Source organism: Carcharhinus amblyrhynchos, chromosome 28 (assembly GCF_965287045.1).
Source record: "Carcharhinus amblyrhynchos chromosome 28, sCarAmb.v2.hapA, whole genome shotgun sequence".
Lineage (NCBI taxonomy): Eukaryota > Metazoa > Chordata > Chondrichthyes > Carcharhiniformes > Carcharhinidae > Carcharhinus > Carcharhinus amblyrhynchos.
In genome coordinates, this window is record NC_137351.1 from 35977688 (window position 1) to 35994470 (window position 16783).

General features: G+C 45.9%; 2 protein-coding genes across 3 annotated transcripts in view; one reads left to right on the forward strand and one right to left on the reverse strand.

Moving 5' to 3' along the window:
- Positions 1 to 16783, reverse strand: part of LOC145359442 (zinc transporter ZIP1-like) — a 45368-nt gene that overhangs the window by 27023 nt on the left and 1562 nt on the right. The window lies entirely within an intron of this gene.
- The window catches only part of spg21 (SPG21 abhydrolase domain containing, maspardin), a 124135-nt gene that overhangs the window by 3655 nt on the left and 103697 nt on the right, over positions 1 to 16783 (forward strand). For both annotated transcript variants that reach the window (XM_080214035.1, XM_080214036.1), the window contains one exon: positions 10739 to 10829. The gene's annotated coding sequence lies outside the window, so the exon portion shown is untranslated. Of the gene's footprint in view, positions 1 to 10738; positions 10830 to 16783 lie in introns of those variants that run through there.

A 16783-nucleotide genomic window follows, 5' to 3' on the forward strand; every position in this document is an offset into this window, starting at 1 on the left:
GCAGGGGTTGGTGCGGGCATGGGGAAGCTCTGGGGACGAGATGGTAGTGTTAGCGCAAGCGGGCGAAACGACCACTACGGACTCGGTGAAGTTCAATAACGGCACAGCTTTATTTTCTTTTACGTCGACGGAGAAGCGCAGTCAGGACATACAATCGGACTGTCCCGAAAGCGCTGTCAGGACATACAATCGGACTGTCCCGAAAGCGCTGTCAGGACATACAATCGGACTGTCCCGAAAGCGCTTAACGGTCCCTCGCAGTGGGCTATAGTTATACCTGAACTTCGGTGCAGTATGCAATTCAAATGCTAATACTTTATTTACAGTATTCAACCTTACCATCCTGTCTTGATGTTTTCAAGTGTTGGGGAAATTGTTTTAGGTGTGCGTTAATCGTTTGGTCTGATTGGTTATTTAATAGTCTAGAATCTCTGGGGTTTGAACCATAGGCATGTCATTGATCTCAAGAGGTTTTGAGGGGCCAGGAATGTTTCCTTAACAATGCTAATTTTAGGTGTCTCCATAGGTTATTTGACTGTTTTAGAAGTGCTGATTTTGATGGGGTGGGGATGTGTTTTTTAATTTAGTCCCTGTAGGTGCCATCCTGTCCAGCTTCCCTTATGTGCTAGCCCTCATTTGCATTCTAAAAGCGTGCTCTTGCCTGCTAATCTGTGTCTGTTGCTTTGTAAATTTTAGTGGAGAGGCACTGAGTGTAATTTTAGTCTACTTCCATATTGTGTGCCCAATTTCGTAAAATTTGTTGTCCGATAACAGTTCCCCCTGTCAGTCAGGAGCGGACTTGTTCCGCCTCCCTCAGACTGATTTTCTTAACAGATTTTATGCCCGGTGCTCCCTGCATTTGCACGCTGCAGTCATACAGTTTAGGGGAGCCCTGGGTTTGTCAAACTAGGTGTATGCGGAAGAAGTCTTCCCGATTTGTTAATTGTCCCATATTGCCACTCATTCTGATTAGTTCCCTCCTAGTTTTGGTTTTCTTGCACTGGCTGTATGTATAACACATTATGACCCCCAGGATATTGCCGGTATGAATTGGATGGCAACGAGTATGTGCGAGATTATAAGAACATAAGAAATAGGAGCAGGAGTAGGCCATCTAGCCCTTCGAGCCTGCCCCGCCATTCAATAAGATCATGGCTGATCTGTCGTGGCTCAGTTCCACTTATCCGGATCCAGGGGTGAATGTCTGTATTTCGGCCCCAGTCCCACACCCTCTGAACCCATGTCTGGCTCTGTAAGGCTGACTCTGTGTCATGCTCTAGGGTTTTGATATGTGATTGTAACTGGTACCATTGAACAGTGTCCCACTTTGAGACGGAGCTCTCTCAGTACTTCTGCTAAGTGTGAGATGGGAGCCTGTTCTGGCTCTCGGTAATATTTGAGGTCATCTCTCAATGGGTCCGTGGCATTAAGTGTCAGGGTCTGTCTACTTCAGATGTTGGTGATGTGGACCTGGCCAATACTGACCGGTCGGCAAGGGGTGAAGCAGAAGTTTGGGCTGGGGATCGGGCGTGTCAGCCCGTTGTTTACGAAGGATGTCCTCGTTGTGGCTACACAATACCTGCCTCGTCCTCCATATCCTGCCCGGGCAAAGTGTGGATCTGTGGGTGTAATTTCTAGGGTACAGCCCTGCGTTTTATTAAACCCTCATTCAGCTGCCTCTCCTTGTCTCAATGGGTGAAGGCAAATGGTTATCTCTCTCCTTTGTTTGCATCCCGAGAGGGAGGTACTGAACATCACGCCATGCCTTGAGATGGCTGTGACTTTGGTTAGGTGGTAGCGGAGGGAGGTATTGCCTCTAACAACACCGATGTTTTCAATCTGGAAGATAGGGAACGGTCCCGAGTCTGGTGTAATTATCGGAGTCAATAGGACCATCCCTACTCCCGCACTCTCGCTAACCTCGCAGTCGGGGATCACTGGATATACCCGTGTCATTCCTTTCAAGGTTTGGTTATCCAGCACCCCCTTCTGATCTGCAAGTTGTGCTAGCTGGGTGCTGTCAATTCAATCAGGCACCTCCCCCCTGTGTACCGGGTCCAAATTATGTCTTAATTGACCTATCATCCACTGACCCTACGTGTGGCACAGCTGTCCCTGTTGTACCCGGGCAGTGTTATCTCTCTCCCTATGTATGAGGCGGTTAATGGTACGGGCGTGTGTTTCTAATATCGTAACTCCATCTAGTTGGGTATGGGCACCCCTCTCCCCTAAAAGAGCATGCTTGGCTTGTTGAGCTAGTGACCGTTGCAGGATATCTTTCATCACTCCCTTTAACTGTTCTATCTTATTATTGAGGCCCTGGATGTCAATTGAGTTAACCACGCTGGATCCGATGTTTATTCCTGTGAGGATATCATTGACTATACCCCTTCTCCTTCTGTCTGTGTGTTGTCTCTGTAGCGTGTAGGAGAGATCACGCTGTTGGGAGTTTTTTATAGGCCTCTAAAAAGTTCCAGAAATGTAGAGGAAAGGATTGCAAAGATGATCCTGGATAGGTGCGAAAGTAACAGGGTAGTTGTTATGGGGGACTTTAACTTTACTAATATCGATTGGAAAAGCTATAGTTCAAGCACGTTAGAGGGGTCAGTTTTTGTCCAATGTGTGCAGGAAGGTTTCATGACACAGTATGTAGATAGGCCAACAAGAGGTGAGGCTACATTGGATTTGGCACTGGGTAATGAACCAGACCAGGTGTTAGACTTGAAGGTAGGTGAGCACTTTGGTGATAGTGACCACAATTCGGTTACGTTTGCCTTAGTGATGGAAAGGGATAGGCATATACCGAAGGGCAGAAGTTATAGCTGGGGGAAGGTAATTGTGAGGCTATTAGGCCAGATTTAGGATACATAGGGTGGAGTAGGAAATTGCAGGGGCTGGGAACATCTGAAACGTGGAGCTTATTCAAGGAGCAGCTACTGCGAGTCCTTGATAAATATGTACCTGTCAGGCAGGGAGGAAGTGGTCGAGCGAGGGAACCGTGGTGTACTAAGGAAGTTGAATCTCTGGTGAAGAGGAAGAAGGAGGCTTATGTAAAGATGAGATGTGAAGGCTCAGTTAGGGCACTGGAGAGTTATAAATTAGCCAGGAAGGAGCTAAAGAGAGAGTTGAGAAGAGCTAGAAGAGGACATGAGAAGACTTTGGCGGATAGGATCAAGGAAAATCCTAAAGCTTTCTACAGGTATGTCAAGAATAAAAGATTGGTTAGGGCAAGATTAGGGCCAGTCAGATACAGCAGTGGGAAGTTGTGCGTGGAGCCTGAAGAGATAGGAGAGGCACTAAATGAGTATTTTTCGACAGTATTCACGCATGAAAATGTCAGTGTAGTCGAGGAGAATACTGCGATACCAGGTAGTAGACTAGACGGGATTGAGGTACATAAGGAGGAGGTGTTGGCAATTCTTAAGAGTGTGAAAATAGGTAAGTCCCCTGGGCCGGATGGGATTTACCCTAGGATTCTCTGGGAGGCTAGGGAGGAGATTGCAGAGCCTTTGGCTTTGATCTTCATGTCGTCATTGGCTTCAGGTATAGTGCCAGAAGACTGGAGGATAGCAAATGTTGTCCCCTTGTTCATTAAGGGGAGTAGAAACCATCCTGGGAATTATAGACCAGTGAGCCTTACTTCTGTTGTGGGCAAAGTTTTGGAAAGAATTATAAGGGATAGAATTTATAATCATCTAGCGGGAAATAAATTGATTAGGGATAGTCAACACGGTTTTGTGAAGGGTACGTTGTGCCTCACAAACTTTATCGAGTTTTTTGAAAAGGTGACCAAAGAGGTGGATAAGGGTAAGGCAGTTGACGTGGTGTATATGGATTTTAGCAAAGCGTTTGATAAGGGTCCCCATGGTAGGCTATTGCAGAAAATGCAGATGCATGGGATTGAGGGTGATTTAGCAGTTTGGATCAGGAATTGGCTAGCTGATAGAAGACAGAGGGTGGTAGTTGATGGGAAATATTCAACCTGGAGTGCAGTTACAAGTGGTGTACCTCAAGGATCTGTTTTGGGGCCACTGCTGTTTGTCATTTTTATAAATGACCTAGATGAGGGTGTAGAAGGATGGATTAGTAAATTTGCTGACGACACCAAAGTCGGAAGAGTTGTAGACAGTGAGGATGGATGTTACAGTTTGCAGAGGGACATAGATAAGCTGCAGAGCTGGGCTGAGAGGTGGCAGATGGAGTTTAATATGGAAAAGTGTGAGGTGATTCACTTTGGTAAGATTAACAGGAGTACAGAATATAGGGCTAATGGAAGGACTCTTAGTAGTGTTGACGAGCAGAGAGATCTCGGGGTACATGTGCATAGCTCCCTGAAAGTTGGCACCCAGGTTGATAAGGTTGTTAAGAAGGTGTGCGGTGTGTTCGCTTTTATTGGTAGAGGGATTGAATTTCGGAGCCGTGAGGTCATGTTACAACTGTACAAAACTCTGGTGCGGCCACACTTGGAGTATTGCATACAGTTCTGGTCGCCGCATTATAAGAAAGATGTGGAGGCATTGGAAAGGGTGCAGAGGAGGTTTACCAGGATGTTGCCTGGTATGGTGGGAAGGTCTTATGAGGAGAGGCTGAGGGACTTGAGGTTATTTTCATTGGAGAGAAGGTGGTCACGAGGTGACCTGATTGAGGCATACAAGATGATCAAAGGATTGGATAGGGTGGACAGTGAGAGCCTTTTACCTTGGATGGTGATGGCTAACACAAGGGGGCATAGCTTTAAATTAAGGGGTGGTAATTATAGGACGGATGTCAGAGGGTAGTAAGGTTGTGGAATGCCCTGCCTGCAGCAGTTGTGGACTCGCCAACTTTAAGGGCGTTCAAATGGTCAGTAGATAGGCATATGGATTACATTGGAATAGTTTAGGTTAGAGGGTCATTAGATTGGTTTCACTGGTCGGCGCAACATCGAGGGCCGAAGGGCCTGTACTGCGCTGTAATGTTCTATGTTCTATAATATCCACAAATGTCGATGTCCGATTTCAAAATCTCTCTTTGTGGCGGTGTTCGTGGGCCTTCGGGAAGGGCGCAGATTGTTCCGAAGGTGCAGCTGGAGTCGCTCAGCGAGTCTGGCCGTTGGATACACATTCGGATCTTATCCATGTGCAAGTGAAGCAGATCACATTGTGACCCAGGTGGACTTGTAGCCATGCATTGGAATACATTCTGTTGTTCGCGGAGTATGGTGCGGCCGGCACACACAACGCCTTGAATGTATTGAATATTATTCCGTGGGTTTGTTGGTAGGTGGTGTGCCCCTGGATGGCGAACCTTGACAAGAAGATGATGGATAGGGCCATCCTCAAAGTGGTTAACATTATCCTGGAGAGGGGTAGGAAGGGTACACAAAGCCTGGTGGCCGCTGGGTATTAGAATCTTAGTATTAACTAATTTCTATAAACTAATCTACTTAGGCATGCCTCTACATCTATATACACATATTAGAGCCATGGCTGATGTGTGGCTCTCCTCCGTCCTAGAAATGAAGGTTGTTAATTCGATCTCCGCTGTGTGGATAGAGGCGGTTAGTTATGGGTCGATACGTGGCCCATATATGTCGATGGACTATTCTTTTTTTGCAGTCAGTCTGTCCTGTCTCTCTCTCTCGCTCTCTTACACACACACACACCACCCCCCCCCCGCCCCAGTTTGATCAGGGGCAACTTGGATCAACACTTTGTCCCCTACCTGGGGGAGTGTTGGGGTATGGCAGATGTCATGTTCCCTAACCTGTTGGTCTCTGGCTGCGTGGTGTAGCTCTCTGAGTTGGTGGTCTAAGATATGTTCTACATATCTTTTCATTTTATCCCGGAGGGGTGCCATTTCTTCTCCTCCTACCGCTGTGTTTTCTGGGATTCTCATTGCCTTCCCCGCCATTAATTCAAATGGTGTAAGTCCTATGGTGCGACCTGGGGTGGCTCGTAGGCGCATTAAAATACAGGGAAGGACATCTACCCACCCCGACCTGTCTCGGTGATTGACTTGGCAGTCGCGTTTTTAAGTGTGCAGTTCATTCACTCGACCATCCCAGAATTCTGAGGGTGGTATGGATATGGAATCGCTGTCGGATTCCCAGGGTTTTGCAAGCCTGTTTCATTATCTTGCCTGTGAAGTGGATTCCTTGGTGGGAGTCTCGTTGTAGTGGGACTCCCCCTCGGGATGATTTCGTATGCTAGGATGCGGGCTACGGTCGTGGCTTCACAATCCCGAGTTGGGAATGCTTCCACTCAGCGGGTGAATTGATCGATTAAGACTAAACAATATTTCTTCCCTCGGCTAGTGGGTAGGGGGCCTATGAAGTCAATCTGCAGGTTTTCCCAGGGTCCCTTTGGTTGGGGTTGGTGGGCCAGTTTGACTCTCAGGAGTCAGCCGGGGTTGTGCTGGGCACATGTGATACAGCGCTGGCAGTGTTTGACTACATCCCGTCCCATCCTGGCCACCACCAATCAGCTGATAGTCGGGCCAGGGTCCCATCCCGGCCGGAGTGGTCCAGCTCGTGGTGGAGTCGAAGTCATTTGGTGTGTGTAAATGAGGGGGTGGCTACTTGGTGCCCTCTGTGCCACACTCCATCTTTGTCCCTGGACGTCCCTGCCTGTTCCCACTGTGCCACCTCGTGGAAAATATGCTCAACACTGGTTGTAGCAGCTCACCCCAACTATTGGGCCAATTCATGTTGTATAGCACTGGTCATTGACAACGTAAGGTGTAAATGCACTTCACCTTTGTGTGTCTTGGACAGCCCATAGGCCCATGTACAAAGAGAGCTGTGAGGACAAATCTTATCATATGTATCACCTGGCAACTTGTTGCTCTTGCATAAGTCCAAGCATTTTTAGCTTGCTTCCAAAACAAAACTGTCTGATCATGTTGAGTGGCAGGTCCAATGAATATAAATTTGTAGCAGTCTTAATGATGGTATACATTTTATTGAGATAGTTGCACTTGTTAAGGATGACTATTCCACCCCTTTGTTGGGTTACTGTTATGCATTTGGGTTGCAAATGTGACTTTGCATTGCTGTCAGACATTTGCGTTGGTTGTGAAAATCAGCCAAGTCATGCAGAAACCCACAAGATTTCCTAACATGTTTCTGGGATCAGAGCTTCAGTTTTGTGGTGGTGTCTGAACAGCTGCGGTTCTCTTTAGGAGTAGAGAAGGTAAAGAGAAAGATACAAAGATTCGCATTTATATATTGTGTCTTTTTCAGTCTGAGAGGTGAACATAACATAAGAAATAGGAGCAGGAGTAGGCCAACTAGCCCTTCGAGCCTGCCCCGCTATTCAATAAGATCATGGCTGATCTGTCGTGGCTCAGTTCCACATTCCCGTCCTCTCCCCATAACCCTTAATCCCCTCTCTCATCAAAAACCCATCAACCCGCGTCTTAAAAATATTTAGCGAGGCAGCCTCCACCACTTCAACGGGCAGAGAATTCCAGAGATTCACCACCCTTTGAGTGAAGAAGTTCCTCCTCAACTCTGTTCTAAACCGCCCCCCCCCCCCCTTTATCTTGAAGCTATGCCCCCTAGTCCTGCTATCCTTTCTGAGTGGGAAGAGTCTCTCCACCTCTATCCTATCCATCCCATTCATCATCTTATACGTCTCAATGAGATCTCCCCTCATTCTTCTAAACTCTAACGAGTACAAGCCTAATCTATGCAGCCTCTCCTCATAGCTCAACCCTCTCAACTCCGGCATCAGCCTAGTAAACCTCCTCTGCACTCCCTCCAAGGCTAAAATATCCTTGCGCAAGTACGGCGCCCAAAACTGCACACAGTACTCCAGCTGCGGCCTCACCAATGCTCTATACAGCCGCAGCAAGACCTCCCTACTTTTATATTCAATCCCCCTCGCGATGAAGGCCAGCATTCCATTCGCCTTCCTGACCACCTGCTGCACCTGCAAGCTGGGTTTTTGCGACTCATGCACAAGGACCCCGAGGTCCCTCTGCACCGTCGCCTGCTGCAGTTTTTCTCCACGTAAGTATTAATCCTTCCTACCATTATTCCTACCAAAGTGGACCACCTCGCACTTGCCAACATTAAATTCCATTTGCCATTTCCTGGCCCATTCGCCCAGCCTATCTAGATCCTTCTGTAGACTCTCCCCACCCTCTGCACAATTTGCCTTTCCACCAATTTTGGTGTCATCAGCAAATTTCAACACCCTACACTCGGTTCCCTCCTCCAGATCATCTATATAAATGGTAAATAGCTGAGGCCCCAGCACGGACCCCTGGGGCACTCTACTAGTCACCATCCGCCAATCCGAATAGCACCCATTGACCCCCACTCTCTGCCTCCTATCTGACATGATGTGGGTATGCCGGCGTTGGACTGGCGTAAACACAGTAAAAAGTCTGACAACACCAGGTTTTAGTCCAACCTATTTATTTGATAATATACTCACAAGCTTTCGAGGGGACTGCCTCTTCGTCAGGTGAATGGAGAGTTCTGGCCTCAGAGCATATAAAGCACAGACAGTTTAGAGATTACTGATTAATCAGTAATTTTAATCAGTAATCTCTAAACTGTCTGTGCTTTATATGCTCTGTCTGAGGCCAGAACTCTCCATTCACCTGACGAAGAGGCAGTCCCCTCGAAAGCTTGTGAGTATATTATCAAATAAATAGGTTGGACTAAAACCTGGTGTTGTCAGACTTTATCCTATTTGACAACCAGTCCTCTATCCACGCTAACACCCTACCCCCAACTCCATGCCCCCGACCTTCTGTAATAACCTCTTGTGAGGTATCTTGTCAAACGCCTTCTGAAAATCCAGAAAGACCACATCCACCGGCTCTCCTCTATCCACCGCCCTAGACACATCCTCATAGAACTCCAGTAAATTTGTCAGACACGACTTCCCTTTAAGGAAACCGTGCTGCATCTGCTCTATCAAGCAGTTCCCCTCAAGATGCCTCAATATTTCCTCCTTGATGACGGATTCTAACATTTTACTTACAACAGATGTTAAACTAACAGGCCTATAATTCCCCGCCTTTCGCCTGGCACCCTTCTTAAACAACGGCGTAACATTAGCCGTTTTCCAATCTTCTGGCACTTCCCCGGAATCCAGCGACGTCTGCAAAATAACCACCAAGGCATCCACTATCACCTCCGCCATTTCTTTCAGGACCCTCGGATGCATTCCATCCGGTCCTGGGGACTTGTCCACAATCAGCCCCTCCAGTCTGTTGAGCACCACCTCTCTAGTAACAGTAATGCCATCGAGACCCTCCAGTCCTACCACCTTTCCATCTCTAACATCCGGCAAATTATTCACGTCCTCCTCCGTGAAGACCGAAACAAAAAAGTTATTCAAGACCTCTGCCATATCCCCATCCCCTACCACTAAGTCCCCCTTCTCATCCTCTGAGGGTCCAACGTTCACCCTAGCCAGCCTCTTCCTTTTTATATATTTATAAAAACTGCTGCTATCCTTTTTTATATTAAGTGCTAGCCCAGCTTCATAGTTTCTCCTACCCTTCTTTATCAACTTCTTTGTCAATCTTTGTTGACATTTAAACCTCTCCCAATCCTCTTCTCGCCCACTACTCTTAGCTACTCTAAACGCCTCCGCTTTTAATTTAACACTTTCCTTCACCTCCTTCGTTATCCACGGCTTATTACCTCTCCTCCTACGGTCCTTTTTGACCATCGGAATAAATTTCCGCTGAGCACCAAGAAAGATCTCCTTAAAGATCCTCCACTGCTCCTCAGCAGACCTACCTTTCAACGCGCTCCCCCAGTCCACATTCCCCAATTCTTCTCTCATCCTACGGTACTCCCCTCTGTTCAAACAAAGGACGCGTGTCCGGGAACCCACTTTCTCCTCCTCCATCTGCACCAGAAACTCCACCATACAATGATCACTCTCCCCAAGAGGATCCTTCACCGCAAGTTCCCTAATTCTACCCGCCTCATAACATAGCACCAGATCCAAGATAGCTCGCTCCCTCGTCGGCTCCAACACACACTGTTCCAGGAAACTATCCCGGCAGCATTCCAAGAACAACAACTCGAGCCCACCGCGTCCAACATGGGTCGACCAATCAATATGCAGATTGAAATCCCCCATAACTACGGCCGTCCCATTCCTGCACGCCGCACTTATTTGCGCGTTAACAGCCCGCCGCATATGTCAGAGGTGGAGGGGAGAGGACGTCGGAAAATGCTTTGCAAACAATGAATCATAGCTATTGTCATAATGTGGGAAATGCAGTCAGTATCTTTGTGTAGCAAGCCCACCAACAGCAGGTAGTTTGTTCAGCTGAGATTTAATAGAGATGTTCAAAATAATAAATTTTCATAAAAACATTCCTGTGGCGTGTGGCTCATTTAAACCAAAGACAATTGGCAAAATTACTGGGGGATTGGGAATTTTCTTTAATGAGTTATCTGGAATGCACTGCCTGAAAGGGTGACAGATCCAATTTGTAAACTTTTAAAAAGAATAAACATTTGAAAATAAACTTCCAAAGGGGAGCGTAGCACCTGGGCTGAATAGCTGCGCACTCTATTATCTAATCCTACAATTTGCTGGAAATGCAAATGGTTTGCATAATCTAATAAAGCGGGCAATTTTTTTATTTTCATTGAAAAAGGTAGCAATGTTTGATATTGATGTGATATTTTGATTTTAAGTGAGGAACCAGTATATTCAGATCGTTTCCTTTGCAAGTAACAATTCAATATCACAAGCTTTGTTTTATTGTTCTCCAGAGCACCGTTCCCAGTATGCTCAGAGAGCATACTTACTGCTGTGGATAAATTAAACTACAGTTGGGAGAAAAACTCCAGCTGGAATTTTCTGGTTAGTATGTCTTTTTAAAAGCGTTTTTTAAAGTACATCACGTGACTTAATGCTCTTTGTGTAATTAACCATGATGTGTTGTTTTTGCTGATATCTCAGTTTCAAGGGATGGCATATATCTGTCCTGCTGTCACATCATCGGTTTCTTTGTTAGGAGCTCTTCATCTTTTTTAAGGGTCAAGAATATCTCAGAGTGAATACAGGACAGTCGGGTGGGTGAACGTGCAGTGGTTGTGGTACACATTGGTACAAACGACATAGGTTAAAAAAGAAGAATGAGCTCCTAAAAACAGATTACAGGGAGCTAGAAAGAAAGTTAAGAAATTGGACTTCCAAAGGTAGTGGTCTCAGGATTACTACCGGTGTCACGTGCTAGTCAGAGTAGAAATGACAGGATATATCAGGTAAATACATGGCTGAAGAAATGGTTTTGGGGGAAGGTTTTAGATTCCTGGGGCATTGGGACCGGTTCCGGGGGAGGAACCGTACAAATTGGACAGGTAACACATAGGCAGGACTGGGACTGTTTACTAGAGTGGTTGGGGTGGGTTTAAACTAATATGCCAGCGGGGTGGGAACCTTTGTCAGGAGTTAGAGAAGGAGAGAGCAAGGACAAAAACAAAAAGTAGAAAAGGGAATAAGAAAAGTGAAAAGCAGAGAAACCAAGGACAAAGTTCAAACAGGGCTACAGAGAAAAAGATTGGGAGTGGAGCAAAGAAAGTTAAAAAGACAAGCTTAAAGGTTTGAGCCTTAATGCATGGAGCATTTGCAATAAAGTGGATGAATTAATTGCGCAGATTGATGTAAATGGGTACGATATGATTGGGATTGCGGAGATATGGCTGCAGGGTGACCGGGGTGGTAATTGAATGTCCCAGGGTAATCAATATTTAGAAAGGACAGGCATAAAGGAAAAGATGGTGGAGCGGCACTGCTGGTTAAAGAGGAAATTAACACAAACATGAGAAAGGATATTAGCTCTGACAATGTGGAGCCTGCGTGGGTAGAGTTGAGAAATACCAAGTGGCAAAAAGCATTAGTGGGTGTCATATATAGATCCCACACTGCAGTAGTGATGTGGGAAATGGCATTAAACACAAAATTAGAGATGCACGTGATAAGGGAATATCGACGATCATGGGTGATTTTAATCTGCACGTAGATTGGGCAAATCAAATTAGCCACAATGCCATAAAGAAGGAATTGCTGGAGTATATACGGGATGGTTTTCTTGACTAATATGTAGAGAACCAACTAAAGAGCAGGCCATCTTAGACTGAGTATTATGTAATGAGAAGGGAATTATTGCTAATCTAGCTGTACGAGACCCCTTGGGAAATAAGCGACCATAACATGACACAATTTTTTATCAAGATGGAGCATGTAGTAGTTGATTTGGAGACTAGAGTGCTGAATCTTAATAAAGGAATCTATGAGGATGTGAGGTGTGAGTTGGCTTGATAGATTGGGGAGAGTTACTTAAAGGGATGACAGTGGATAGGCAATGGCATACATTCAAGGAACGCATGGGGGAACTGCAACAACTGTTTATTCCTGTCTGGCACAAAAACAAAATGGGTGATTCGTGTCTTACAAAGGAAATTAGAGAGTATCCAATCTACGGAAGAAGCATATTGGCCAAGAAAAATACTAGGTCTGAGGATTGGGAGCAGTTTAGAATTCGGCAAAGAAGGACTAAAGGATTGATTAAGAAGTTGAAAATACAGTACAAAAGTAAGCTTGCGGAGAACATAAAGACTGACACCAAGAGTTTCTAGAGATATGTGAAGAGAAAGAGGTTAGTGAAGACAAATGTAGGCCCCCAAAGACTGAAACAGGGGAGCGCATATTGTGGGACAAATGGCTGAGCGGTTGACTACTTTGGTTCTGCCTTCACAAAAGATGATACAAATCAGATGCCAAAAATGTTGGAGAATGCAAGATTTAGTCAGAGGGAAGAACTGAGGGATATCAGTATTAGTAGAGAAATGGTGCTGGGAGAGTTGATGGGATGGATGGATAAATCCCCACGGCCTGAAAATCTGCATTCCAGAGTACTTAAGGAAGTGGCTCTAGAAATAGTGAATGTTATGGTGGTCATCTTCCCGGATTCTATAGACTCTGGAATAGTCCCTGCAGATTGGAGGGTGGCTAATGCCACTCCAATATTCAAAAAGGGAGATAGAGAGAAAGCAGGGAATTTTAGACCAGTAAGTTGTAAGGAAAATTCTTGAATCCATTATCAAGGACTTTATAGGAGTTCAGATGAATAAGGGAGGGGAATATCATAGAGGCTTATAAAATTCAAACAGGATGAGACAGGGTAGATGCAGGAAGGATATTCTGAATGGTGGGGAAGTCCAGAACCATGGGTCACAGTCTGAGGATTCCAGGTAGACCATTCAGGATGGAGGCAAGGAGACATTTCTTTCCCCAAAGAGTGTGAGCCTGTGAAATTCATTACAAAGAACAACACAGCCCAGGAAACAGGCCCTTCGACCCCATGGGCCTGCGCTGCCTATTTTAACACTCAGTGAGTGCCTCATTCCAACCCTCTTTCTACCCATGACTTCTGCCGACATCTCAGGGACTCCACAATAAAGGGCACAAATTTAGGTAATTATATGTGCGTCAGATTAAGGGAAATCCACTTTAGGGACAATTTATTAACACCAGTCAGCCTAAAAGCGCGTTTTTTGGGGTGTGGGGTGAAACCGGAGCACCCAGAGAAAACCCACGTAAGCACAGGGAGAACGTGCAAACTCCCACAGACACCGACCCAGGTCCATGTAACTGCACAGCAACAGTGATAGTCACTGAGCTGCTGTGTTGCCCGTCAATTGGTCCAGTTTAAGCCTACACTAACGACGTGAAGCACTAGGCAACTCTCGAAGCAACATCCGAGAGCAGCCCTCGCGTGACCCACCGCACGTATGCCCCTTGTTGGCCAACAAGGCAGACTGAATCGCCTGTGGATACAAAAAAGAGACATCAATAAACATACAACAGACTACAGACATTCATGGAAGATTCCCAGTAGCTCCAACGTAAGAGACAGGTGAGCCATAAACTATGTTGGACGGCCCATAGGAATCTATTGAATCCCAGGAACGTCCTGAGGCTCTTGATCCTTAACTAGAACATTTTTTTGTATCCCTCCATCTCTAGTCTGCTCATGTGCCTATCTAGGTAAGCCTTAAACAACTCTAGCGTGCCTGCCTCCACCACCCTACTTGGCAGTGCATTCCAGGCCTCCACAACCCTTTGTGTGAAAAACCTCCCTCTAACATTTGAATTATACCTCACCCCTCTCACCTTAAGCCCATGACCCCTCGTGATTTTCGCCCCTACCCTGGGAAAAAGTTTCCCACTGTTCACTCTATCTACCCTTCATAATCTTATACACCTCTATTAGGCCTCCCCTCATTCTCTGTCGTTCCAGGGAGAACGACCCCAATTTGCCCAACCTCTCCTCATAGCTAAGACCCTCCATATCAGGCAGCATCCTGGTAAACCACCTCTGCATTCTCTCCAAGGCCTCCACATCCTTCCAGTAGTACGGTGACCAGAACTGGACACAGTACTCCAAATGTGGTCTAACCAACGTTCTGTACAACTGCAACATTAGACGCCAGCTTTTATACTCTATACCCCTTCCTATAAAGGCACGCATACCACATGCTGCCTTCACCACCTTCTCCACCTGTACTGCCACCTTCAAGGACTTGTGAACTTGCACACCTAGGTCCTTCTGTGTTTCTATACTCTTAATGGTCCTACCATTTATTGTATAACTCCCCCCTACGTTATTCCTTCCATTCCATTCTCCTTTACATTACATTCCCGCTCAAAAAAGACAGTAGGACTAGGGGGCACAGCCTCAGGATAGAGGGGAGGCGGTTTGGAACGGAGTTGAGGAGGAACTTCTTCACTCAAAGGGTGGTGAATCTCTGGAATTCTCTGCCCGTTGAAGTGGTGGAGGCTGCCTCGCTAAATATTTTTAAGAAGCTGGTTGATGGGTTCTTGATAAGAGAGGGGATTAAGGGTTATGGGGAGAGGGCGGGAAAGTGGAACTGAGCCACAACAGATCAGCCATGATCTTATTGAATGGCGGGGCAGGCTCGAAGGGCTAGATGGCCTACTCCTGCTCCTATTTCTTATGTTCTTATGTTCTTATGTTCTTATGTTCTTATTATTACAATGGGAAGTAGTTGATGCCAGAACATTAAATGCGTTCAACAGGCGGCTGCATATAGTACTTGGGGCGAATGGGATCTAAGGTTATGAGAAAAAGCAGGATTAGACTATTGAGTTGAATGATCAGCCATGATTGTAATGAATAGCAGAGCAGGCTCAAAGGGTCAAATGGCCTCCTCCTGCTTCTATCTTCTATGTTTCTCATTCCCATCCTAATTGATTGCTGAAAGAGATTTGATATGTTTTGCTGCTAATTCATTCATGCAATTGCTGTTCTACTAAATCCAATACCAAGTCAATTACTCACCTCTGAACCCCTGGATCTGTGTCTGGTTACCCTTCATACAGTGCTAAAGGAGGCCATTCGGCCCATTGAGCCTGCACTGACAACAATCCCACCCAGGTCCTATCCCCATGATTCTATGTGTTTACCCTGTTGATACCCCTGACACTGAAAGGCAATTTATCATGGCCAATCTACCTAACCTGCACATCTTTGGACTGTGGGAGGAAACAGGGAGAATGTGTTAACTCCATACAGACAGTGACCTGAGGCTGGTATCAAACCTGGGTCTCTGGAGCTCTGAGGCAGCAGTGCTAACCACTGTGCCACTCTTGGTTGAATCTTTACGCATTCCTAGCAATCTGAGTGCCTTATTAATGCTTTCCTTGTATAGGATTCATTCACTCCTCACCCTTGAACTACCTTTGAAACTGCACATTTATTGTTCCAAATGTAAGTACAAGTCAGTTTCATTCCACCTGGGAAGTTCTGACTGTCTTTCGACTCATGGTGTCTTTCTTCTTGGTTTACAAATACTTACCTTAATTCTTGGCATGCCTGTGTTCATTTGCATTGTATTTTGGCAGCCACTTAGAATCTGAGCCCACTACCTCTATGTTCCGTTTTCCTTTCTGTTTTCTCTACAGTGCGCTCTTTGCTTTGTATCCAGTAATATGGTCATGTCTTCCCTTTTGAGTACTTGGCTCAAATTTGAACAATAACTTACAAAACTAAAAAGAAAAAATTTACTAGGATGCTACTGGGTCTTGATGGTTTGAGTTATAAGGAGAGGCTGGATAGACTGGGACTTTTTTTCTGTGGAGCGTAGAAGGTTGAGGGGTGATCTCACAGAGGCCTATAAAATGATGAGAGGCACAGATCAGCTAGATAGTCAACATCTTTTCCCAAAGGTAGGGGAGTCTAAAACTAGAGGGCGTAGATTTAGGGTGAGAGGGTAGAAATACAAGTGTCCAGAAGGACAGTTTTTTCACACAGGGTCATGAGTGTCTGGAACCAGCTGCCAGAGGTAGTAGTGGTGACGGGTACAATTTTGTCTTTTAAAAAGTATTTAGACAGTTACATGGGTAAGATGGGTTTTAGAGGGATATGGGCCAAATGCGAGCAATTGGGATTAGCTTAGGAGTTTAAAAAAAGGGTGGCATTGACAAGTTGGGCTGAAGGGCCTGTTTCCATGCTGTAAACCTCTGACTCTATAACTTTTCTGTGCACTTTGACTTTCCTACTTGCTGCTGTCGCAGGCTTGACACCCTCTTACATAAACCTACAGCTGTCTCTCTGCCTCTTGTGGCAACCCCTGAAGGGCCTTCTGAGGCACATATCACTACTTCCTTATAGTCAGGTACCCTAACTTTATAGAATCACGGAATCGCCACAGTTTAGAGGGAGGCTATCCGGTCCATTGAGCCTGCACTGACAATAGGCCCTAACCCCGTGAGAGGGCGGGGATGTGGAA